Source organism: Plectropomus leopardus, chromosome 21, assembly GCF_026936395.1.
Source record: "Plectropomus leopardus strain MGB_pleo_1.0 chromosome 21, ASM2693639v1, whole genome shotgun sequence".
Taxonomy (NCBI): Eukaryota; Metazoa; Chordata; class Actinopteri; order Perciformes; family Serranidae; genus Plectropomus; species Plectropomus leopardus.
The window spans coordinates 5,306,083-5,333,170 of record NC_142196.1 but is presented as its reverse complement, the minus strand read 5'-3'; the positions used below and the strand labels follow the sequence as shown (position 1 = coordinate 5,333,170).

Sequence of the window (27,088 nt, the reverse complement as noted above, 5' to 3'; positions counted from 1 at the left end):
TGACATTTTGATCCCTAGATGTCGCGGCAGGACACCCCTCATTCCTGCCTGTTTAGGCAGCTGCAGACCCAGAGCCAAAGTGAAGTCAAGTGGCAACCTTAAGGGCTGAAAAATGTAGACAATGCGGAATTGCAAAAAAAGTGCAGCTCCATGAATGGCAACTTGAGGCTGGCTTGAAGAGCGAATCAGTCCCCGTAGATACGGCCAAAAAATAGTCCTCTGCTTCTCAGTCAGACCCACCAAGATGGTGGGTGAAACCAAGATGGTGACAGTTGAAGTGCCCAAGTCAAGGCTACAGTTCTGGAGTCCAGAAACCAATGGCTGACATCACGGTAGCTACATCCATTACTTTTACAGTCTATGGGTAACAAAGTGAGACAGAGGTAGCTGACCTGATATATCATTATCTTCTACCTTCTGCTTAGAAGTGGTGAATTTACAGCTCACAGCAACTTAATACAGTATAGTCTTTGGCTTTTGATTAATATCAAGTGTCAGCAAAGAAATGCTGCATGTTTCTTGTCGGCCGTTAGCATGCATTAGCTTGGAAGGATAACTTGGCTTTATTACTAAATAATGTGAACATCTAAGTCACCCTGAGTGTAGTGCCAAACCCTGTTCAAACTCTCAAACTCCAGGAAAAAAAAATGAAAAAAGGGAACAAACAGTAGACAATTCAACAACCAAATCTGATTTGACTGAAGTGGAGCAGCCCTTTACATGACTTGAAACTTCACTTGTAGTACTCCAAAATACTTGACTTTCAGACAGCAATTAGCCCTGCTTTAACCCTTTGAGACCTAAATTGACAACAGTTTTCCGGTGCTGCATTCAGACGCCTTGTACAAGCTAAATGACCATTTCAAAGCTGAAAATATTGATCTGACTTCCTTTACAACCTTAGTGAAAAAAGGCAATGACCAACTTGGCAAAACAATATAAAAAATATTTGTTTTAAAAAAGAGGTGGGGATTATTAGAATTGACTTCATTTTGCTTCTTTTTAGGACCTTTTCTTGTAACTTTTTTACTAATCTTTTGCTTTTTTGGGCCATGTCTTGTTATGTTTTTCAAAGAAATCAGAACAATTTGCTCCGGTTTCACAGGGTTAAAACAATGTTAAGGGCTGCATTGGTTGCCTGTGTTGCTTCAGGCATGTGGGAGAGATTAAATATAATCTAGGTCCAATCTGACAGATTGAATTTAAAGGCTGTTCAAATGCAAAAACGCTGTGTCGCAGTTTACAATCCTCACCGTTATGATATCCAGTAATTCTGTCCTAAACCCTCTGCAAAAATATCAACGTTGCTTGGTATTCCATGCCCCTGAATCATAAACTTATATTCCACACACTCCCCTACCTCCTAATGACTGAGGCTGCACACTTCAAACTCAGTGGAACTGTGGATCACTTACTGTTACTTATAATCATTTGTATTCTAATTATTTTTTCTGCAGATCTTCAGCACTGAGCTGCTCCAGTGGAGTTGCTCAGTGGCCAACAGTGCTGTGCTTGTGTAAACAGCTCCCAGGGGTGTGTGTTTAACAGGGAATGTAAAACAGGGCTTTACTAAAAAACAGCATGAAAGCTCAATCACCTTATTCTGCCTAAACAAAGTCTTCCAAAGACAGTTTTTTTTTTGTTTTAAAAAAAGATATATCTCTTTCAAAGTAATTCTTGTTGCTTAAAATTTGGTGAATCCGTCATGTCTGTCTCCGTCTTTGTCTAGAGTCCATAAATTGAGCATCTGCTAAGGTGTCTTTGTTGGGTTATTAAAACCGTAGGAAACGCTGTCTGGCAGGATCAAAGCCAGCCTTGGACTGTAATGATCACTGATGCTGCTGGTAAATTAAACAGACGTGAACGCTGTTCACTCTAATGGGGGGGATCTCGCTCTGCTGGCAGGGGAGGTGAAGGGAGGCAGCGGACGAGGTACAAGAGAGGAAGCTGAGGAGGAAAATGGTGGGACGGCTACCTGCGCAAGACGCACCGCTAACACATCATGTAAACACAGACTTTAATGTCACTCAGAGATGTTTCATGATTAAAAGACATCTTATGATCCCAGATTATGGCCAGATTGGTAATGACAGGTGCAGGGGGGGAACCTTGCTGTTACAAGGACTTGCATAAGCTTTTAATCTCACGTTAAGTCCAGCGCAAACACTGACGGAGAGTGGAAGGTAGAGAGGATCACGATATATATCTAAGAGATTGCGGAGGAGAGGGGAAATGGAGGGAAATGTGATGGCTGGATAGATGAGCTATTTTTATAATGAGGTCAGTGTGAGCTGTGGGATTTCATTCTCCTGGGGGAGACAGACACACACACACACACACACACACACACACACACACACACACACACACACACACACACACACACACACACACACACACACACAAGGGAACTGTATTGCTCCTGCTGAGCGGGGCTGCCTCTGTCCACAGGAAGAAGAAGAAGAGAAAGAAGAGGAGGAGGATGAGGAATGGGTGAGAAACACAAACTAAAATGTCAGAGAGAGGATTTGAAGGTTTTCGATCACAACCTGATTGGTCGGAGCTGCTTATTTTCTCCCTCTAGTGTACGAACACACGAGGACTGATGCTTAATTATTTAACGAGACTGACAATCACTCATCTTGCGTTTGTTTAAGAATAAACAGATTACTGTCACAGCTGCTACTGTCCCTCATCCTGTAAACTGTGCCAACATAATGACAGGAAACACTGCTATTATAATGTGTACACTGCTGTATCTTTAAACAACTTATGTCCAAACAAAAAAGTGCTTACTGATTGGATGATCCTTCCTCCTCAGTGCTCCCCTTGCTCCTCCTCTTTCTGGGTGGTGCCCAGGTTGTGGTCCTGTCGCCCCCTCTCCACACTCCCCCCTGTAAAGACATCAAACAGTAATCTTTAAAATAAATTGTGAGAAAAAAACATTAACAATCACAAGGTAAGGTCTATTACACATTTGCTATGAAATAATTATGGAGCCCCAATGTTAATCCTTCGTCGACGGAGCAAACTGGCATGATTTCCTTCAAAAACATGGGGAAACGCAGTGAGCAACTGAAGAAGAAATGATCAAAAAATGCCATAAAAAACTGTAAAATGTACACGAAAATTAGCTAAAAGTTAACAAAAGAGAAAAGTACTTAAAAAGGAAATGACCTGAAAAAATGTGTTAAAATAAAGTGTAAAAAAGAAAGAAAAATATTCTTACATATATAATTACTATTATTATAAATAGAGATTGTTGGACATTTTACCCAAGCTTTTTTTAAATCATTTTCCAAATCTACTTATTTACTCCTTTTCCAATGTTTTCAAAAGAAAGCAAACCAATTTAATGGCATTCAGCGTTTTTAATACTAATGAGGGCGTCTGAACATGGCACAAGAAAAGTGATTTTGTTTTGGGATTCAAAGAGTTAAAGAAGTACAAGCAGATGTATGAAAACCATTATTATTATGAAATGTTATATATATTTTTAAATTTAATTAATGACATGTTCACTACAAAACACCAAGATTAAGATTTAAGATTAAGTTTTCAGTCTGTTCATGTCACTTTAGTCATTTTTATTGCCGCAAAATATATCCAGTGAACTGAAAAGGCAATTGATTTTATTATTTTTGTAGGCTTCCAATTTTTAAATTATTATTTTCAATATCAGTTATTTATGAAATTGATTAATATTGATTTGAATTGATTAATATTTAAATGTCTATTCAATAATGACTTCTTTAGAGCTCCATAAACTGGCACCAAAAAGACGACGTCTAGTTGTTTTTGATGTTGTTGTTTTTTTTTAAATGCATTCGTCAGAGGATGGAGCAGTATTCCATACATTCTTGGAAGCTTTCTGAAATCGGTGAAGGGTCTCTCATGTGATCTGTCTGCATCAAGGTATAAAGAGAAACATGGTGCGGCGACAAAGTACATACAGCGGCGACAAGATTTGCACACTAGCGCAGCTCTGCATGGCCTGTTTCACAAGCGCACACACACACACACAAACACACACACAATCTACAGAGTCTCTCATGCGCCCCCTCGCTCCCTCTAAATGCCTGTCGCTTTGGCCCTCCATTAAGCGGAGCGAGCGCTCGTTTAGCCAGTGTCTTGGCAGTTGGGGACGCAGGCTGCCCACTCAGTCAGATCCAGCCGTATTAAATAAATAAGGAGCGCTCTTCTGTGTAAATTATTCATTTAACACGCCTTATCCTCTTCCAACAACCTTGTTAGAGCAACTCAGGAGTGGAGAGGGGGCGAGCGCGGGGGGCAAAGCGGGGGAAGAGGCAGACACCGCGGCTCATGTGCGACTCAGCAGAACCTGTGGTGCATCTCTAAGCTCTCTGGGCGTTCAGTCGTAGGGGGCCTAATTCGCCCTGACACCTCCTTTGTTTCAGGGAGAAAAGAGCCGCATACACACAGCTACACATTTGCCCACATGCACACACACTTGAGCACACACTGACATGCACGAACTTGGAGAGAAAGAGCACAAGAGAGGAATTTTTAGTGCATATTCATAGAATAATCATTCTAGTTGTCTGGATAAATTATTGAGAAACGGGAGTCCAGGACACGCCATGCTGGAATGCAGGAGCTGTGTTTTTTTTTTTTGTGCTGCCTGAACTCAAATCAGACAACACAGCAAGTCATCCACTCTAAACAAGCTGATTCTAATGAGCCAGGATGGGGACGCATAGGAAAATGTTTACTGCGAGGACGACAACTGTTCTGGATATTAACCTTGAGGACAAATGCACCGAGCACCTTTGTATAATGTCAGTGACATCTCTGCCGGAATGTAACTGTATTCATTTATCCATCTCTATTATTCATGGCCTCACAAAGAAAACATTCATTCAAGGTGAATTAGGGTGTACAATAATTTAAATCATTCTAACATTATGCACATACATACAGCTGCTATTTAAATATGAGGATGACACTTAAGGGCAACTCTTTTTTTTTAACCCTGCACAGTCAGAAACTAAACTGCATTCAAATAAAACTGAATTCCTAATAATTGAAAACTCCATCTGGTTGTGATTAAATACTTCAGTTAGTACACTTGTAGTACTCTGCGTGCACGGAAGATTTGACAGTTGTTCTTCTTTTGCTTAGCAAACTGCAACCAGGTGGAGCAATATTGCAAACATTTAACAAACAATTGTCACTCAAAAAATATATGCTTGCTATCTACTGGTTTGCCCACTTGACTATTTGTTGCAAAAAATATGAACGTATTTTCACGATACATGTCTGAATTCATGAATGTCCATACTTGATAGTGGCTGGCTCTATCACCAGCCTATCTACCAAGTGCATGACTGCTACCGCATTTTACCAATACCAACAACTTGTCAAACACCTGACTACAAATCTAGTACTAAAATCTTCTACAGTGAAGATTATAATTTAACATCCATAAACATCAAACTTAAGCTTTTGGAACTTTTTCCCTCAGCAGCCGTTTTGTTAAGTTTGAGTCGCGAGACTGGATAATTGATCAACTGATCTGATTAGAGCAGATCAGATCGATGGATGAGAGGAGCAGCTGCTTATGAGTGAAAACAAACTTTTAGATCCATTGCAATGAATGGTAAAGTTTTATTTTAACTGCCCCTGACGTTCTGCTGCTCCATCTGTGCCCAGAGTACGCTCAGCTCTGCGAAAGTGCAGAGTAATGAATAACTGAATGGTATTCCAACAGCACTCCTAATTACCGGTCCAGATCCTAAAGTAGAAAAACAAAATGCGTTGGCAAATGTTTTAATTGTGACGGGCTGGCACAAGCAAATGAAGATGTAGACAAACCCTGCAGATGCAACCGAACAAACAAACTGATGATCAATATCTAACAACAGAATGGCAATAGTGAAAAATACACATGAATATCTGCACAATGCTTTGGTGCTCATGGCAGTAGTCAGACAACATTTCACAAGTCTGAAATGTGTTTGCGCACCCCCCCTTCTGCTCAGTAGGCAAAATGGCGATCGTTGAGGGTGATGTGTCTGTGCTCAACTCAACATTCTACACTCAGCTTTGTATATGTCGAGTGCACCATCTGTGCACCTACACATAGTGCACTGAAGTTTACTGTAATGTTATTGTGAACACATTTGTGCACTTAAATTATCAAGTATAAGTACAAAAGTATCAAATTTGAGAAACAGCATAAGTAAGTACACTTCAAAGTATACTGTATTCCATTCCAGGCATGAGAAGGAATTAAATGCAAAAGCAGTCACTCCTGTGATCGTGTAGAACAGGAAAGGTAGTTTGTAGAAAAGGACACAATCCAGCTAGACTTCAGACAGCTCTGAGTGCAAACCGAAACATTTCCAAATACAGAGCAAATGGCTCAAACACATCTCAATCAGAATGAAAATTTCAATGGTAACTTTGCAAATAGTCCCAGGCTCAACCCAGGCCAGAGTGAGCACGCTCTCTCTCTCTCTCTCTCTCTCTCTCTCAGAGTCGGACTGCACTGTTCAGCCCCAGAGCGGGAGGTTGTTATGTCAACTCTGACAGTGCTCATTACCAGCCTCTACGCTCTGAATTGGAGTTAACAGGCTTTGGCCCAGGCAGAGGCCAGCTAGACCCGACTGGTACAATGGGATCAGTGTGTGTGTGTGCGTGTGCACATGTTCTGAGAGTTAATCACAAAACGCTCTTTCATTTCTAAATCACACCCCGGGGCCACTGTACATTACAGAGGCACGGATACACAATGTACATTGACATCTACTGCTTATTTTCATTTTCACTCGCAAACTCCTCCATATGAGGGCTGATCACAGCATCCTGCTGCCAGAAAGCTTCTGTTTGAGTTTGTGCATGTGCCACCGTGCAGTGTTTCATCACGTCTCTCAGTGAGTGATGTTGGGATTAGCTCCAAGAGTTTGCACATTGGAGAACGCAGCTTACAGTGATTATACAGTTTATATGAATCAAAATACGAATTGCTGTTAAAATAATTTGCTCTCTTTACAGTGTTTATTTTGGATCTTTACATACACAACAACATATGAGGACATGTTTTAAAACTACAGTAATTCTATTGTTTTTACTTGTACAGGTGAAGCACCTGTGGTTGAAGCCACGCTCATCAAGCCGGTTGATAATGCCCAGTCACGTACTCTGGTGCCTCCTGAGTGGGCTGTTGGTGAGGGAAAAAGCAGAAGAATTGGCAGCGAGCCTGGAAGAGGACAATTTTAAAGTTTCCATAGGCTGGTCTGAACGATTTAATAAGAGAGAGAACACTGAGTTTACAAAACTGCACAAGGAGGCTGCCGAGGCCGAAACAGTGTCACCCAACAAATGTCTTGAGAATCAGCTGGGACAGATGACACAAAAATACACAAAGGAAAACAGTGCAATGTCGAAAAAAGTATACTTTCAAGTAGCTTACAGTAATTTAAAAAGAGTTTGAAACAGCAGTACAGTGTATTTTGAAACAATCATTCAAATTCAGTAAATAGCAAAGCTGTCCATTATATTAATTTATATTCATGTAACAACACATATATGAATGTCAATTAGATGGTAATCTGCATGAGGAATATACAAAAAGAAAAAAATCTGTTATAACAATCATGCACTTATCCAGATGAATTTGAGTAAGATGTCTCCACTGTAACTCTACTACCAGAACCATACTTTGTTATTCTCATAATGTAATTTGATGTGGCACTAACAAACATGAAAGTTATTAATAACATAATTTTTAAATACTGCACGTCCTTTTGTAAAAGCTCTCTTAAGGTATCACAGCTCCAAAAATGTATCTTCAGGCAGATTGAAAACTGAATGCCACTATAAGAAGTTGTACTCATATTTGATTGTTTTTGGGTATTCACAGCTTCTATTGAGGCTTTTCGAATGAAGCTTCAGCTGTCGGTCATCATATTTTATATCCCATTTTATCATCACCCTAAAACAACATATAAAATCTTCAAACATAATTCCCAATCTGTGTAAAGTGATTCGTGTGATTAATCACTCAATTTAATATTAAATCAGCTTGCCTTAATGAATAAATGTAATTTATTGTGCTGTTGTGGTGTATTGTGGTTGGTACTAGACCTGCTGCTAAACCCAGCTAGCGTTTAGTGTACTCAAGGCAAATACCATACTGAAAACAGAACTGAGGGAGTTTTGCAAACACACTGGCGATCACAGAGGTCCTCAAAGGAGGTTGACTTGCATACTAACCAAGCAGCAACCTCCAAGGCTGAAAAATGAAGCCAACTCAGAAGAGCAAAAAACTGCAGTCAATCCCCACAGACCTCTATATTAAAATGCCCAACTTTACAGAAGAAATAAACATGTTTACAGCCTGGTAAAAAAAAACTGTTTTGGTCTCTAGAGCTAATTTTAACATTAATGAAAACTGTCCGGGGGTGACCTGTTCTATAACTCACACCTTTACAATTTATTAAGGCCCAGAGTTATACATATTTAAGGGCAGTGCCACTTGAGTGATGGGTTATCTGCAACACCAGTCTATGAGTTAGATCCAGCCCTTACTTTTCCACAGCTCTACCCTCTCGTCCAAATATGGGCTCTTCTGGCTCAAAAAATCCAAGATGGCAATGGCTAAAATGACCAATTTGAGACGTAGCTATGCCCATTATTTGTAGTCTATGATAAGAACATAGGGCTGTGTTGAAGCGAGCGTAAAAGGCTACTTTCTGCTGTGCGCCTCCATTGTGGAGCCCTTGCAGGTGACACTCGCCCTGCCTGCAACTGTGCAGAAACACAGAGCTCAAACAGATGATTAGACACACAACAAAAAGACAGAATGTTGACTTGCGACAAACGCCACCTAATCCTAAATACCAAAAAGACGAGGCGATGGTGTTTGATTCCAAGTCTTCTGGTGATCATTCACCAGTGGTCATCCACGATCAGACCATAACACAGATGGACTACAGATACCTGGGCATCCACAAAGACAACAATCTGGTGTAGAAGGCCTGTGTGGAAATAATCTGTCCCAAAGTACAGCAGAGGCTGCACATCCAGAGAGGGCTCAGAACCTTTGGTGTGACCCCGTAGTGCAGCCCCTTTTCTATCACACTGGAATGGAAAACCTGTTTCACTACAGGATCTCTGCCTGGTTTGGTACCTTTACAGTAGAGCCAAAGGTCCAAATCCAAAGATTAACACTGACAGCTATGAAGATTATGAAAAGCCGTCAACAAAGCCGTCTTTGAATAAACCATAATCAGATAGGCAAAAAAAAAAAAAAAAATCTCAGATCCAACTCATGCTCTTCACCCCAAATATCAGCTGCTCACCTCAGGCAGACAGTACAGAGTCCATCTAAGCAGACAAAGCCAATTCAAAAACTCCTTAATCCAATTGTCCATTTAAGTCCTCAACAACACCCAGGCTAATCTCAGACTATTGACTAATATTGTTTTTCAGTGCCAATACAGATATTGATAACTAGTAGTTAATGAGACCAATAACTGATATTTGGAGCTGATCAGTATTTACAATAAAACTGAAAACCTTTCTGTCAAAAATTTGAATATGGAATATGACAAACTCCAACACAAAACTTTGATTAAGTACCTTCAGTAAATGTTTAATAAAAACTGAAATTTTCAACATCGTGTGCAGCAAGTTCCTAGCAACTTTTTTCTTTTTTATAAAGTCAAATGAAAAATTAAATGAAAAATGAATAAATAAAAATAGCTCCCTGAGTTTTTACAAAGTAAAAGTTCCTCCCATGCCTACATTTTCTTAGCACTTTTTAATTAATTGATTTTTTGGTGACAATAAAATTACATTACAATTACATTACAATAAAATGCCGATACAGATAAATGGCAAAATGCTAAATATCGGCCCCATTAATCAGCCAGGTCGATAATCTGTTGAGCCCTAGTTGTAACGTGTTTATTTTTCATGATGGGCATTTGCAATTGATGGATAAATGTATTTGTTGTTTTCCTGTTGTATTTTACTATATATATATATATATATATATATATATATATATATATATATATATATATATATATAGTTGTTTTTTATTGTTTTTTATACTACTGACACTAAGGTTGAAGGGAAATTTCCCACTGGGACAATGAAGTCTATCTAATCTAGTCTAATTTAGAACATCGACTTCATGAATAATCTTTTAAGGTCCAAACTATTTGCCCTTGACAGGTAATTACAATACTTAAATACTTATTATAGCAACAAAGAAAGCTTGTATGCGATTGGCTGTGGCAGTTACATGACGCTGTAATATTGTTATCAGAAGTTAAAGAGAACAGTAACATTAAGCTGTTTATCTCTGTGGACAGAATGTAACTGTCACAGTCTAATGTCTGGTCTCCAGCTGCTATCAGGTGTCCCCCCACCCCTCCTCTCTCAGTCCAGTAACCGCCTCACAATGTCAATGATTACACATGTGATTAAAGCTTTCCACTTCAAACGAGCTTGATGTTTACACAGGCCCTGATATGGCGGATGGGATAAAGAGCAGGTAGATCGCTGTGTTTGTGTCGGTGTGCGCGCGTGTTTGTTTCTTTGTCTAGATGGGAGGATGAATGTTATTACGCCCAGGCTCTGTGGACATACAATCATAATGATACACCAAATGCCATTCTGCATATTACAGCTGCATCTTCCTTACGCTGCTCCTCTTACACCTACGTAGGCCTATATACATTCAAAAAGAGTTCAGGTTTTAGGCAGAGGCAGAGATAGATCTATTTCTTCGAAGCTTATTTAAGAACGTTGGTGGTTTTGCAACAAGGACTGGAAAAAATATTACGAAACCTTTTTAAAGTCCAATTTCCATGTCCGTGTTTTGTTGGACAAAAGATCTTCTAATGTCTTAGCAACAGTTTATTGACTAGTCCTATTGCATGTCTAAGTCTGTCCTTTACATTACTTTATAAACAAGCTTCTTTTTCCATAGATTTTTTTAAATCTTTTGGCAGAATGAGAAGGACAAAAGTGTGAGGTGTCCCACAGCTGCAGCACTGCAACCTAAATTAGCCCGGACCACATGAAAAGCTGTCGTCTCTATTCCAGGCCGGGGCGGGAAAATTACAGCCCTGCTCTCTCTACTCTAGCATTAAACCTCAATTAGTGCACAACTACACCGATGATGTCATCACCGAGGGACCCAAGAGCCCTGAAAATAAGGGGTGCTTTGCTTTACAGCGTTAGCTCTCGCAACCGAACCACCTCAAACTTTCAGGTCCTCTCTGAGCGGCTCGGCAGCGGAGAAAAGCTGTTTATTTTATCCAGCTGGCAAGAAATAAGGTGATGTTCTTTTGACTCGGCCTGAAAAAACAAAAGCACAAGAAGCCGTGGCAGGGTTCGGCTAAATTTACCAAGAATTTTAATCCTGAGTCGTGACTGGAGATTTCCCAAGAGTGGAGAGGTCAGTGAGGTAGGACAAGAAAAACTCCTGTTTGACCTCCAGTGACCTGGCAGGAGACAGAGGAGGAGGAAGAAGAGGAGGAGGAGGAGGAGGGTGACGGGGCCTGGCTCCTGTCCAAACACTCACGGAGAGTTTCTACTGCCCATTCCTCAGAAAACCACTTCTATTACACAACTAACTCACATAATCATATGCTGAGGAGGTTTCACTGGTTGCTGTAGACACTGAGCTAAAACTGGACATTCCCATTTTACTACAGCTTGGGTCTCATGTTCGCAAAATTGGCATTTTGACCAAAACATGGCTCTAAATGAATATTAAAAGTGTTTTTAACCATTTGAATACCATTTGAGTAAATCGGCTTGATTTCTTACAAAAAATGGTAAGAGACAAACACAAGACAAACAACAAGAAAATGACCTCAGAAAAGTGCAAAAATATATATATATATTTATTTTTCTTTTTTTCTGTAACATAATTTTATACCCATAATTAAGAGAACTAAAAATATAGTTTTCTGGGAATTTTTTCCTCATTTTTTGATCATATCTAATATCTCACCTGGCTAATTTTCAGATAGTGTCCTTGTCACCTTTTTCTTTTATTTTTTTTGTGGCACATTTCTTGCCATGTTGCTCATTATGTTTTCTCCTGTTTTTTTTGTTTTTTTCTTTAAAGAAATTTAAGAAAACAAATTATCTTGGGTTTCAGAGGTTTGAACAAAAAAAACTGATGTCAATCCAGGTGTTAAAGGGGTTAAAGTCATCTGTCTGCACTGAGGAAACCAAGAAATGAGACAAGCATAGTGAAAGACATGGTGTTGTCATTTTTGGTCATATGTCAAATGCAGTAAAGCAGAAGATATGGCATTCCATTACTTCAACATCTGCTGATACAGAATAATGCCGGCCTTACACCAAATGACTTTTCAAGCAATTTAACTGCTGCAGATGATGAAATGAAATGTCCAATGTCGTAACAAAATCCCAAGACTTTCGTCTCAGTTGGTGTGTGACTCTATCACCACGATGACTTGGTGTGAGGTGGTCATAAAACTTGGTCCAAGCTGTCTTAGGTCAGTCTTTTTCTCAACAATATCAAACATGTTTAATGTTATCCTAAGTTGTCTTGGCTCCTGCAAATAGTGTAATTCAATGATGTGAACACTGTCAACAACCAACAACACTGTGAGGCCAAACAGCCACTTTTCTCACCGTCGAAAGAACCTGAACCCCACAGAATCCGCTCATTCTACAAAGTCCAAGTCGACTGATTTGTCCAGTGTTATGACAAGAAACAGCAGTTTCTCTGCTAAAAAAAATTACTTTTAAGTGCCACAGGGGGACTAAATTGATCAATCAGTGCGACCAGAGGGCCTTATGCTGTTGTCAAGCTGGGCCCCAGAACCAATGAGGAGCTACTAGAACAATGGTTTAGCATTAGACAAGACAGACACTGCAACTGAAGTTGTTCTAAATCAATACACAGAAGAAATGTCTTCTCATCGGCGTTGACACTGTAGCTTGTTTTATGTCACTCTGCTCTACTCTAAATCCCTTGTAAAACAGGTATATTGGCATGGCTACATAACTGTGTGGACCTAAAATTACTTGAGATTCAAGCAGACATGTTGGTCTATAGCGATTGGCCAGGTAAAATCAAATCCTCTCCCATGGAAATTGGTTTGAGTGGATGCAGTGTCAAACTGAATATGCAAACATTTTAACAAGTTGACTTGACTATTCTGCCTGATATAAGGTAAATATCTAATAGTTACATGAAACATTTTACAACTGTATAAAGCATTATTACATGTATTGAAGAGAAGTAGTGTTACCCATAGGCTTGGGTAGTGTTGTAGTATTATGGTATACAAGGGTATTTAGAAATCCCAAAAGGTATGTTTTTCATAAATACAGACACTCCTCTTTCTATTAAACTCAAATGTAGTGCACAGCATGCACCACCAGAGCTCAGTCTCTGGTCTCTACTGGTAGAACAAGCAGCTGAGCTAAAAGACACTGCGACGCCTAGTGGTGGAGGGATAAGTTACAGGACTGTAAACAGCTGGCGGACAGCAGGCAGAGAGAGATGGTGGGAATTAACTTGGAAAATTAAGGCTTTATTTCAGACTGGAGCAAGTGATTGTTGAAACAGTGGACTTACTAACTAGATTAAGAACAATAATAACCAAGACTTATACCCAGTGAAAGTATGAAGGTATGAAATATTACATACTGTGCAAGCCTAGTTAGGAATCTATTTTGGTACCAGTCATGTTAATTGTGGCAAAACTTGCTAGTTTACACCCTGTTGTATCATCTGAAAGCTTATATTTCTTGCCTTGTGAGTGATGTTACTGTGTTCCCAGATCTCCCACAATGACTGACTGCAATGAGGGCCAAAAATACTAAAATAAGACCCAAGATGTAATGAACCTGGATTATCCTTTAACTGTGCTCTAGGTTGCCAACAGAAACATTAAAGCTTGGACGCAGCACTCTCTGGTTATTGTAGTCTACTGTAGTCCCTCTTGCTGCAGGGTCACTGTTCCTTCATGTCGTACAAAGGAGGGAGCGACTTGAACACAGCTCAGCATGGGAACGCTCCCAGGCACCACCTCGTACCTTTCTCCTCTTTGTAACACAGTGAGCCGCTCCCTACACCGTGAATTATGCATCGCAGCTTCCAGCAACTTCTCACCAGTTGTTCAAGCAAGCTGCCCAAGGACCACGAGTCCTCTTCGGTGCACCTCCACCTGAAGACGGATCGCTCTCACATCTTCAAAGAGAAGTCAATCATGCCATAGATTGTTAGTACCACCCAGTGGGTTTACAAAACTTTTACTCGCTCTCTCAAAGGTGCAGAGAAAGGGGATGGGGCCCACATTTCTCAGAAAGTGGAACAGGATTTTTTTTTTTAGAGCTCCGACAAAAACTTCGAGCAGAGGTGGGTGGGGGCGGCTGTGGTGGGGGGGTTTGAGATCAAAAGCCTGCAAGTTCCTGGCGAGCGGACCCAATCAGCCGAGAGGGCCAAGGAGAGGAGGAGAGACAAGCGCTTCCCTTTTAAATTGATCCCACTGAGACCCTCAAGGTTCCCCTCGCAGGACTCGCAGAAAAGCGATAAAAATCTGGCCCTGTGGATCTGACGAGGAACTGGGAGGGGAGAAGGCGAAGAAGAAAGACGGTTTCGGGGGGAGAGGCACAGAAAGAACAGAGGGGAACTGTGAGGGGGAGAGGAGCTATACGAGGCAGATCAAGGGGAGATGAGGGAGACGAGAGGGGTGGGCTCGTTCTCCGAGGGTGCATCCAGGCGTCGTTGTGTGCCAGCAAAGAGCCAGCACGGGGACGACCGCTGCTATCAGCTATCAAACCCGTGTTACACCTCTGATGATGAGCTCAACGAAACAACCGAGGGTGTATCTTTATTTTGCCCAGGTCCTGGCAGCTCAAACGTTGGATGGTTTCGCACTGGCCTGAGATCAGACTCTGGACGAGGCCGGTGTCGTTATCCACAGCATGTTGGGGCCTCAAAGGAACAAGCGCTATCAGAGCAACCCAGAGACCCCGCAGCCTGCCAGACACACCGCAGACCTGCCCAGCCACCAACAGGAACACACAATAAGGTGGTGTGTGTGTGAGTGTGTGTTCGCGCCAATTCAATGGATGTGTTTAACGGTACAATACGAAGTCATTATCAGCAGGTCCATAGTCATCAGAAGAGGAAAAAAATTGACAAAAAATTCACTTGTTCTATTAAAAGTGATGAGCCAAGCCAAACGAGCAAATGATTATCTTCAAATGAGATGGAATCTAAACTGTATTATTTCTTTTTAATCGCTTTCAGCAGAGATCCATAACTTTCTCATGACTTTTCAAAACACGGCTGAACCATTTCCATAAACTAAAAATTTCATTTCCTTCTAACGTTGTTTGTCTCTTTCTGAACATGCTGAAGGGGTAAACAGCCTGGTTTCCACTATGGTTAAGCTGTGACAACAAAATGTAGGCAAATAACTAAAAAACATTTAGTATGCAGAATGTGTTTTAAGTATATTCTCATAATTCTGCAAAAGGGCCAATAAATCCCAGATATTATTGGCATTTTGTGAATTTCCCTGTATAGAAAACACTTAATATCACAATATATTTCATAAATTAACACCAACGCAGAGACCAGAGCTCTCTATGAGTTCTTTTCCTTCTGCAGCGGTTTAAGCGGGGTGGATAATTGATCTGTCAATCAATTCAGAGCTGATCAGATCAACGGATGAGAGGAGCAGTTGCTGCAAGTGCCAACTTTTAGACCTCGCAGCACAGACAGGTTTCACTTTCAATTCACAACACGGTCCACTGCTTTGTCTGTGCCCTGAGTACGCTGCGCTCCACGGGTTCCGTGCATTGCATAACCAAACGGTTATATTTCAACAGCGCTCCTAATGAACAGTCCAGTTTCAAAAATAGAAAATCTATTTGTGGCAGCAGATGTTTTAATCATGGCAGGCCGCCACAAATCAATGAATGTGAGGGAATTTTATTTAAAAAAAATTACAATAAAAAATAAACAGATTTTCACTGGGAATTTATTTTTGTACTCTGAAACTACATAGAGTGCCAGAGTTTTTTTGAAGAATAACAATAGAGCTTAATTTAAAAGAAAAAGTAAAAAAAGGCAGATCCTCCTGACCACTTGACAGATGTACGGGCTAAGCCCTGAATCACTCCAAATCTTAGAAATGCCCCTACATACACCTGTCCTATGTGAGGCTGCTGCGAATGGATTTGCTTCTTGATCGAGATGAGTAAGGACAACAAATGTCAAAAAATTGAAAACAAGGAATTAATTTATTATATATATCGATAAATATAATCAGTGTTTGTTTATTAACTGGCCCTTGGACTGCTGTCATTTTGTAAAAGTAACCCCCAGCCAAAGCAAGTTGATTGTCCCTTGTTAAGAAGGTCAAAGGTCAATGATAGTTTTTGTCTTTAGCCTGTCATAGCCGTGCTTGGCAGATATATGTCACTGCAAGGCCTTGCTGGTACAAACATGTGAGGTCTGTTCACAGCTCAGGGCTGTATGTTGTTAAGCTGGATCAGGTACGTGTGAGACAATGAAAAAATATTAAGGTTTGAGTGATGGAGCCATGTGTTTGATGGCTTATCAGCTGCTTATTCACACTGTGTGTGGATGTGTTTATAGCACTGTGAGACTGGCTTTCACAACTCTGAAACTTGATCATGGGATTGCAATCATTTCATAATCTGTCCAAATGATGGCGAGAAAAAAAAAAACATTACAAGATAAGTTACCATAATGTGTGTTTGCATGTATTGGATTTGCCAAAACAGGCATATTGCCTGATGATGTTTTGTTGGCCCTCAAGCTCAGAATATACTCAGAAGAACTGGTTCATAAATGTGTCATTCAACTATGTCAAGGGAAAAGCTGGCTGTCACAGAAACTTGATGATAATGTTATTATGATGATGTTAAATCAGGGCTCGAAATTCCACATGCGCTTCCACAATAGTGCATGTAAATTTAAGCCGAGCACATTATTCTTTGCTCTACATGCAACTGTGCAAGTAACTGTTCAGGGCTGCCAACCCTCATGCATTAACAGTGAGACTTGAGCAACTGACACCTTTCACATGCAGACTTTTCACAGGCTTCACTGTCACAGAAAGCTTTTGTATCACTCAATTTACAATAAAACATTCAAGCATTCATTCATTCATTCATTCATTCATTCACATTCAAGCAGTCAAGTTAGCAGTCTGGCCACAGCCATGACGGAAGTGCATAAAAAGAGCTACAAATAAACCAAATGGTGCAGTGTATAAATCACAAACAAAAAATCAGTGCAAGTAAAGACAAAAACTGATGCACGTAATTCCCAAAGTTACATGCACCAGTGCATGTACACAGATTTTTTTTTTGAGATCTGTAAATGAATGTCAGCCCAGCTAATTTGGACAGCAGAAATGTGTCAGCCACAATCGTTAAGCGTTTCTGTTGGAGTATAGGCCTACTTGCACCTTTATATCCATATGCACTATTCAGTGCATCAAGACTACAAACAGAAAAAACTCTGAGCGAGTTGGGTAGGCAGTGCAATGCAGTCTGTGCTTAGATGGCAGACTCTGATTGCTTAGAACAGCTACAAACACTTTTACATTGAGATATAGCCAGACACATTTTGCAAACTTGCTGGTTTCAAGCATACTGAGCCTGTGAGAGGGAGCGAGGAGGAGGCATGGGACAGAGGTGAAATCAGAGGGAGCTAGAACAGGCAGTGTTCCTCAACACCTCAGATACTGTGAGGGAAGGGGAGTAAAGGAAATAATTTAAAAATATATTCCTTTTGCATCGCAGCACTTTAACTATAATGATCCGAATGTCTAGATATTAACCCTTTGCAACCTTGATCAACATCATTTTATTTGTGCTGTCTTCAGACGCCTTTCACAAGGTATTTAATCTTTTAAAACATGACGTGAAGGGGCAATGGCCAACAAGAAACATCTCAAGTTGTGAGAAATGAGTAAAAGGTGACAGGAAAATGACCTGAGAATTTGTTTTTACAAAGGTGGGAGGATTATTAGAATATAAAACAATAATAATATTATGAATTAAAATAAATATATTTGTTTGGATGATTTTCTTGTATGTTTTTGTTTATTTAATTTATCTAAATGTCTTGCTTATTTTTGAGCCATGTTTTGTTAACTTTCTCAATGCCTTTTCCTCATTTGTTTTTGTTAGAAATAAAGGGTTAAACTAGTGAATGAAGAGTTATTATTATTACTATTATTATTATTATTAGACACACTGGTAGGAGGAATTCTTAGCTCCTTGACTCTTGCAGGCTAAAATTAGTCAACCTTGCTGATGGATAGCCAGCGCTGAGCATGAATAACTTACAGCCTCATAAATAAGCAGATCTGTACTAATACCATTAAAGTAACCCTGGGGCTGACACGCCCCCTTATCCCCGTGCACCACCTGCACCAACCCCCCCTCCTCTCTCTGTGACAAACACCCTGAGATCACACAACTATTCAACATCAATATTTTGACATTTCATTCAGCTGACTCTCCAGACAGAGCCATTTATTTAACTAGCTGAATAAAAAAAAAAAAAAAGGCTGGAGAGTTACGTGACCGGGGCTCAGTTGCCACAGGTAACCTTTTTGGAGGGACTTAGTGTGGCAAATTGATTGCCGAGAGCGCAGACTCATCATGAGTGCTAATTTTCAGGAGCAGCGCACGGCGGAGCGGGGAAATAAGAGGCTCTATTTATAACAGAGGGAAACAGGAGAGGGGATTAGCTTGTCATTAGAATAAAGAGCGCAGAAGAAGAATCAATTTCAGGGTTTAAAAAGCTGACAAACACAGTTCACTTATTCTTTCTCTCCCTCTCTTCTCTGCTTCTGGCTCTCGGCTCACCTTTTGACTCCACAGCCTACGACCTCAAAGACATGGAGATAGCTTCATGATAGCTCTTCTATGCCTCATACCACCAAGGCTGATGATAACTGAAAAATATGTTACTCATTTCTGATTTCAGAAAAAAACTCCTGAATCAACCTACTCCATGTGGATTAAACTAACAGACAGCATGTATAACCACTTATACTTTGTACAACATCTCTATGTAAATTAATTATTATATGATTTATGCAGTCAAAGTACCTTGAAGAACTGCACCATCAAATACCGTAACACTTAAAATACAAGCCTTGTCCCAATTAGACACCTAGTCCCTTTTAAAAGCTGGTTGTGGTGACACATTTTGAAGGCCTGTCTCTATTAGAAGCCCGGTTACCATGCAGCTCATTTTTATAGTTCTTTAGATGTACAAAACCAAGTTGTTGGCTACCTGCTGGAGATACTTAGATCACGCATACGATATGTATATATGTTTAAAGTTTTGTCAATATGGACATGCTACCCACAATGTTAGCTTGTAACTAAGATTTTTCACAATTCAATCACTCAGTTAATTCTACTGACACCATTAGCGCCAAAGAGGACTGTATTACTGGCATAGTAAAAAGGAGAGACGCAAAAAAGAGATCAGTCAGTCTTTTTTTTTTTTAAACTAAGGAAACATGTCCAGTCACAATTATCATAATTTTTTTTGTTTTTGTTTTTTTTTAAGTTTTTTGGCAAATTTTCAGGTAATTTTCTTGTACTTGGGTCATTTCTTCTTTTGTTGCCCCTTACCTTCTTCCCTTGTTTTTGAAAAAAATAAATAAATACAGATGATTTTAGCAGGTTTCAAAGGGTTAAACAAATAATTTGATTGTATTTCCCATCTTAACTGAGCAAAAGTTTTGTGTGAAAGGAAATAAAAGCCCATCACATATAGACGCCTGTCCCAAATATAAAGCTGTTGAGGTCAATAATTAGTCTGTTGTCACCACACTGTGGGCACGCTGAGCAGAAACTGTGCAGGTTCATGTAGGATCAGATCTGTTTTTGGGCTTGATCAAAGCTCTACTTGATCTAAGTCTTTTTAAGTCATGCTGTTTGTTGATTTCTTAATGTAAAAGTTCAAGCCAAAGGAAATCTTTTAATATGTCAGATGTGCTCCCTCTGAATAAAAGCCAGTGATTACTGGCAGTCCACCTGGTCTCACTACAGGTGTGCAGCATGGAAAAGGCCTTGGGAAAAAAAAGGTTTCCCAGCATGCCTTTGGGAACTAGACCAGGAAGGAAACTCTGATTATCAGGCAAAGAGGCGACCCAACCTGTTCATCCCGCTATTCCCTCACCACAAAGCCCTCGCCCCCTGACCCGGGCCATCGTGTGCCCGCTGTTTAACCTGGGCAAGTCTCTGGGACAGGAACCGCACAGGAAATGGTGTAACCTGACACCAAATGGATCTCACACGGGGGGGTGGGGGGGGGTGGGGCATCGGCGAGAAAAAAATTCCACAAAGTAAACTTTTCCACCAACGCCACATCGCAGCTAAGGCCAGTTTAACGGGGCGGAGGTGCATTTTCTCTTTTCAGGCCAGGTTAGGCCCACATAGAGGAGCTAAGCTGGCTGTAGGAGGGATTTATCATTCTCAAAGCATTGCTCAAGAAGGCCTCAAAAGCAAGACTACCTCCCAATGTCGCCTATAGAGGATGCTGCCAAGACTCTTCACATTACTGATACACTAACAGGAAAACATATTCAATTAATACACTACAGCAGACAGCGGTACTGAACTCTCCAATCCAATCCGCTTATACAACATCTAATAGCATACGAGGAGGAAGGATATTGTGCTAATTTGTCTTGTCTGCGGAGCTCTCTGACAGCCCCATTGATGCCGACATCTCTTTAACATGAGGTTAGTGGGTGTTTGGCCTCCCCTCCAGTCGTTTGTGAGCTGCAGAGCCTGGAAATGATTAGGCCTGGGAGGGCAATTAGCCTGAGCAACGCTGGGCTAAATATAGTCCGGCTTGGCCCAGCTCTGCTCCTGGGTCATATCCACACCACAGCCTCCACGCAGGCATGTTACTTCAATCTGGATCCCGTTTGTTTTATGACTGATGTGAAGGCTCCGCTGAGTCAGACGAGATAACATAACTCAGCCGTCGATCAGGTGTCTCGGGAGGGAAGGAAGTGAGTGGGAAGGAGTCGTAGAAGAAAAGGGATGACGTTTGAAAAGGAAGCGCATTTTAACCTCAATGCATCCAGAAAATATGAGTCGGAAGAGCATGTTCCTAAACTTGACTGACTCATATTTATTTATACCAGTGATACTCAACTTTCAGCCCGTGGGCCAAATCTGGTAGGGTGCCATGTGGCCCACCCAACCATTTTCTAATTCACTATATGATTCACACTGGGGATTGTTTTTGTACTTGTAGTGTACATAAGGTGCCAGAGTGCATAAAACAGCATCAATATAGAGTCTGTTTATCAAAAAACTGCCAGTGGAGGATCCCCCCCCACAGAGGTCTAAGCTAAGCTCCTAATGTCTTGAATCTTCGACACCTTAAGTCCTTGAAATGTCCTGAAATGTCTTAAAAACCTGGGATTATGACATAAAATCCTACAAACGTCCAAAAATCCAACAAATCCTGAAATCCTAGCGATGTCCTCAAGTCCTAGAAAAATCCTTAAATCCTAGAAACATCATAAAATCCTAGAAATGTCTTAAAATTCTAGTAACCTCCCACAGTCATAGAAATGCTCTAAAATCCTAGCCATGTCCTGAAATCCTAGAAATACCCCAAAATATGAGAAATGTCATCAAATCCAAGAAATGTCCTAAAAAAATGAGAAATGCCTTAAAATCCTATGTATAGGGCTGCTAGCTCTGGCCCTTGCCCTACTGTCATTTTGCAAAAGTGGCCCCCAAACAAAGCAAGCTGACTATTCCTGATTTAAACTTTTACACTTTAAATAGTTCTAAATGGCCTGCTCTTTCACAATCAAACCTTCAGCCTTATTTCACAAGAAATGAACCGTTGGTTGGGAAAACATGCTTTCCCACAGCCTTACACCAACTAAACGGAATGCAATGAAAGAATGCTTTCCCATCGCACAGCTCCCTGCCCCTCCAGTCCCTGTATGTCCCACCCCCTGTGAGAAAAAAAAATTGTAGAGATTTTATCCTTAAAAACAGGAGGTTCGCCCACTCGTTCACCTGGGACGGCTCTTGGACGGCAGAGGCAAGCTAGAAGGTTATAGGAGCCTGGGAATGTTTAACATCAAGAAAGCAATCAGAACGTAGCCGGCGCTCTGGGAATTGGACAGGAAACATGGAGAGTAACCCCTTCCTGCCTGAAAGGAAAGAGAAGAGGAAGTGATTTGGGTTATGTGACGGATTTCGACTGTAACCTGAAAGGGAGCCTGTTGGCATTTATAGGTATACTAGTGTTTAGAAATGCTAAATTTAGACAGTTAACATCGAGACCTTTTGAAGAACCTGAAAAGAGACGGTTTCACTTCTCTTAAAAGTAACACTTTTTGGCTTGGTGAGTCTGATCTCTACCTCCATCATCATTCAGAAAAGCGATGTGTGAAGACCCAGGGCTCAAATGTGATACAAGAAAAGCACTGGGAAAAAAAAGGTAGTGGCCTCTAAACTCAACATAGACTTTGCTTGAATTTCCCCATCACTGTCTCGACCCGGTGTGTCTTTCGGCAGAGTATATAGACTGAAGTGAAACATAAGTGGAAATGTTCTGGCGCTGAACTGAGCTCAGCACAAATTGCACAAGACAGCTCAGGAAACAGGGGTTTGCTTTGTACCCTGAGCAGAGAACACTTATCAGGCCGTAAGTCCTGCTGTAAGAGGCCTATTCCTGCGCCGTCCTGTGACCCAGCATGGGGAACGAGAGTTGCACACACAAACACAGGAGTCTATAGCCACACTGGGGGAATAAGAGTGAGCATAACCAAGCCATCATAACATGTAATATGGTGCATATATACGCATATTTACAGCACCCAACAGAGCATGTAAACATGTCTGATTTCCTGCCTGATTTTTCAGCATTAAGTGGTGTCCTTTGTATGGTTTCCCACAGCATGCCTGCTCTAATGTCAAAGGAAATAATTAAAGTTTTATGAAATATGGTATTAAGCTTATTAAGCTTCTGGGAAAACTTGAAACGACAGTATATGACACAAAATGGCTGCATTTTTAATGAGTGAGGCAATTGCTTAAATTGCCATTTACTGAGATGAGATGAATCAGGGTCTGTCTGATTCAGCTCAGGAGGTGATTGACCGATCGATCACATCGTACATTTGTAATTAATCAAAGCAGCCTGCCTAAATGTCAGAAAAAAGAGAAAACAATCAGATTTTACAAGTTGTGCAAAGCAGAAACAATCTGTTATAACAACAGGCTGAAGTTAGCACACTGGCTTGTGTCCCGCTAACATCTGGCTTTTTCATGCAATGAGAATGCATGCGATCTGCATCTACACCGGGTCAAATGATTCACGGGTATTTAACACCTCCTGCTCCAATCAGCATTGATGTGAATGCAACACCCGGGTGAATGCTGTAATTTCAGCTCCTTAACCGGCAAGATGCAATAACGGGTCATCACACATTACCGTCCATCTCTTCATAAGCAGCACTCAAACACCAATCCAAATACATCTGCACCGAGTTTGAAGGAGTGAGAGATATATAGAGAAGAAATCACTCAAAAGTTCTCAAAGACCTCTGTCCCTGCTGCTGACTACAGTTTACCTGTTCTCCGGCCTGTCTATGATCTCACATGGATACACCAACAAAACGACACACATGCACACACAAAAGCTAACAGAAAGTCAGATTCATGTGCTGTAGCGGTGTGTTCCCTACCAGTAAGAATGCAGTCTATCACCTACATTTAGCAGGTTTACCCGTGTACACAGGCTAATTTTGGTGGGAAAGGGGTATGTGTCTAATGCTACATGTACAATTTTGTGATATAATCACTATTGTTTAATCCTGCTAAGTCCATGAATATCTATACAAAAAACTATGGCAAACCATCCAGTAATTGTTAAGATATTACGATACTGACCAACCAACAACTCCATCCCTACAGCCACACCGCTGGCTAAAAACGGTGAAATGTGCCTCATTTAATTCTTTAACATCTGGATTGACATCAGTTTGCTGTCATCACAGTTTGAATCCTGAGAAAATTCATTCTAATTCTTTTGATAACACGGTAGAGAGGATAATGACCAACTTGGCAAGAAATGTTCTGCAAATTGCAAAAAAATGAGTAAAAGGTGATGAAAACATTATCTGAAAACTAACTGGGGGGTTATTAGATAGTATCCCAAAAAAAAAGAAAACCATGTATGTAATTCTCATAATTATATTTTCCAACTTATGTTACAGAAAAAAATGCATATTATTTTTTGGGATATTTCTTGTTCAGTTGCTCATTACCTTTTCCCCCATGTTTTTGAAAGAAATCAAGCCAGTTTGCCCAGGTTTCAAAGGGTTAAAGTGGCTTTGTGTCTACTTTGTGGAAATCAACTACTGACTGAGACACTGACATGACATGAGAGAGCGCTACAGCACTTTCCAAGTTTCATGAAACATTCTATTCAAGAAGCAGTTCAGGGAAAAGATGCAGCATTAAAAAGCCAACAAAGTAGACGACAGCACCACCTAAATACTACCTACCAGAAAAAGCCCACTGGACTTAATCCCAGCTATAAATCCCATCCACTGTGCACCCACTATATGGAATTCCCTGTAAGCCCTAACATTATGGCCATACCCATAGATATCCCTGCAGCTTGTGGCAGCAGAGTAAACCTGGAAAATACATCCATCATAAAGAGAGCTTGTTCTTTCAGTGTGCCGTGATGATAAAACTGTGGACATGCTCAGTGCCCTGTTTATAAACTGTTTGTTAATCTATCATTTGCCACAAGAGGAATGCAATAACAATATGGTGTGGCTTACAGTCAGCGCGGCCGCCGCCGAAAGATCGAAGCGTGTCCTTGGAGTGACATTATTTATTGAAATAAATTCACTCAAGCTGAAATATGTATAGCGAATGCATTATGAACAGTGCTTCTGATGGCGCAGAGAGGGCCTTAACTCACCGTAACACTGGCTTGCTCTTTTCAACAGATGTCCCTTGTGTGACACACGGCGAGGATAATAGAGAGGAAAGGGTCTGAACGCTTTAATTTACCCCTTTCATGAATGGAAGGGATTTCCTTTTGATGGCCTATTTGAATGTATAGACAATTTAGAGTCCTTCTCCGAGCAGAGATTCTGATCTTAATTACTTCGTTAATTAGCTGTGATTCACAGGGAGAAGCCTTGCCCTATACACAGTCCCTCTGCATTGCTGAGGGGGGCTCCTCAGAAACCCTCACATCCCACTCCCATTTCAGAGCCACAATCCTGCACTTGTGAGACTGATTTGCAAGTCTGCCTTTGCTGAAGGTGCCCCCCCCACCCACCTCAAATGTCAGCAAACCCCGTAGAGCTCTCTAATTCCACTGCCTGAGGAGAGCCGAGCAGATCGGGCCTTTTCCCTCCCCCCTTTCCCTCCCTAGTCCACCGAAAACTTATATCACACAGACGCATTTCACAGATTTATGTTTATCGTTTTCCAATGAAAGAGGGACAGCCGGGCAACATCCTGCATGCTCTTCTCGCTGTGTGATAAATACGGCTCCCTCGCTTGGGGTGCCTCAACTTGGCGGATCGATGGAGCATTTAGCTAATCACAAAGGAACGCCGCAGTGAGGGTTGTCATAAGCAGGGGCATTGAATGAACTCGCCGGACAAACGATGACTACAGTTACATGCACACAAATATTCCCCTATTATTTCAAATATGACAATATTCTGAATTTGATGTTGATTTTGCGGCAGAGTAACCACTTTGTAACCCTGACTTTCTTAACACTCTTTGGAGCTGCTGACATGCAGGCAGCAGCACACACACACATACACAACCTGTCTTTAGCGACATTAGCTCATTTACTACATTACATGAAGGCTGTTGTCACATTAAACATCCCGCGGAGCCCGTTTAACTTTAAAACTATGTATGAAAAAACAAAACGAATCGTGGAATATTTGTATTAAACAGCCAAATATAAGTTCAGCTGGCAAAATTTGGAGTCGGGTACAGCCGTAGTTTAAATATTCCAAATCAGGCCATTTTCTGAATTAAGCATTTTCCAATTTTGACATCTAAGATATGCTGGCATTATTTGGGTTTTTACCACAGATTGTGACGCACCGGCTCTTATCTGTTTACAGTCAGCTCTGTATGTTGTCATGGATACGTTCTACACAAACTCGCCAACAATTTGCAAGGCTGGGGTAGAAACACATGCAACAGAAAATTCCACATTTCTGGTCAAAAGAAGAAACACACCTGATTTTAAACTTTATGAAAGACTTAGATATATGCAGGTTTTCGAGTACGCACAAATATGGCAGCACCAACCTTTTCGAGAAGGCGAGGTAAGGAAAGAGAGTCCAACATAGACTGCCCCTTGAAAGTCGATTCAAATAATCAGTCGGAGACCCCACAGTCGACTGAGATTGCTGCAAGTCGAGCAGTTGGTGTTGTTTTTTTATGTTTGTTTAGTTAGTTAGTTTAGTTAGTTTTTGTTTTTTTGTGTAGTGTACCTCTGGGGACATTTAGGTCCCCAGATTTTGCTGCAGAGTGAACATTTTACTTTCACGCTATTCTTTGATACAGAGCTGCAGATATGCAGGCAATGGCACAGAAGTGACAAGTTTAGTGACAAGATAGGAGCTGCAATCACTTTATGGCAGGTTTTTATGTGTTGCATTGGCTCTTGAAAGGTATTTTAACAGGTAAAAAGAGGTAAAAAGTACTGGATTGGTTCTAATCTCGGCACAGAGCAGGTAATATAATGCAGGCTCATAGGGATAACAGCAGATAATACCTTCATTTTTATATTACCCATCCGTAAAGCATGATAGACTACTATCCAAAGATTTATACATATTAAACACATACAAACAACAGGAACGACAATATTGTCTATAATCGCGTAAATGTCATGCCTCATCAAACTATAAATCACAAACACGTGAAAATTGGGTATCAAGAAACATTTAAGTTTCACAAAGACATACCTATGCTTTTTCCACGGAAATAAAGTTATGTGTATTTACATGCT

The 27,088-nt window shown here is 40.7% G+C and overlaps 1 protein-coding gene across 3 annotated transcripts in view; it reads right to left on the bottom strand.

Moving 5' to 3' along the window:
* The window catches only part of znf438 (zinc finger protein 438), a 149,071-nt gene that overhangs the window by 20,285 nt on the left and 101,698 nt on the right, over window positions 1-27,088 (bottom strand). For all 3 annotated transcript variants that reach the window (XM_088072190.1, XM_042510432.2, XM_088072191.1), the window contains one exon: window positions 2,797-2,894. The gene's annotated coding sequence lies outside the window, so the exon portion shown is untranslated. The remainder of the gene's footprint in view (window positions 1-2,796; window positions 2,895-27,088) is intronic.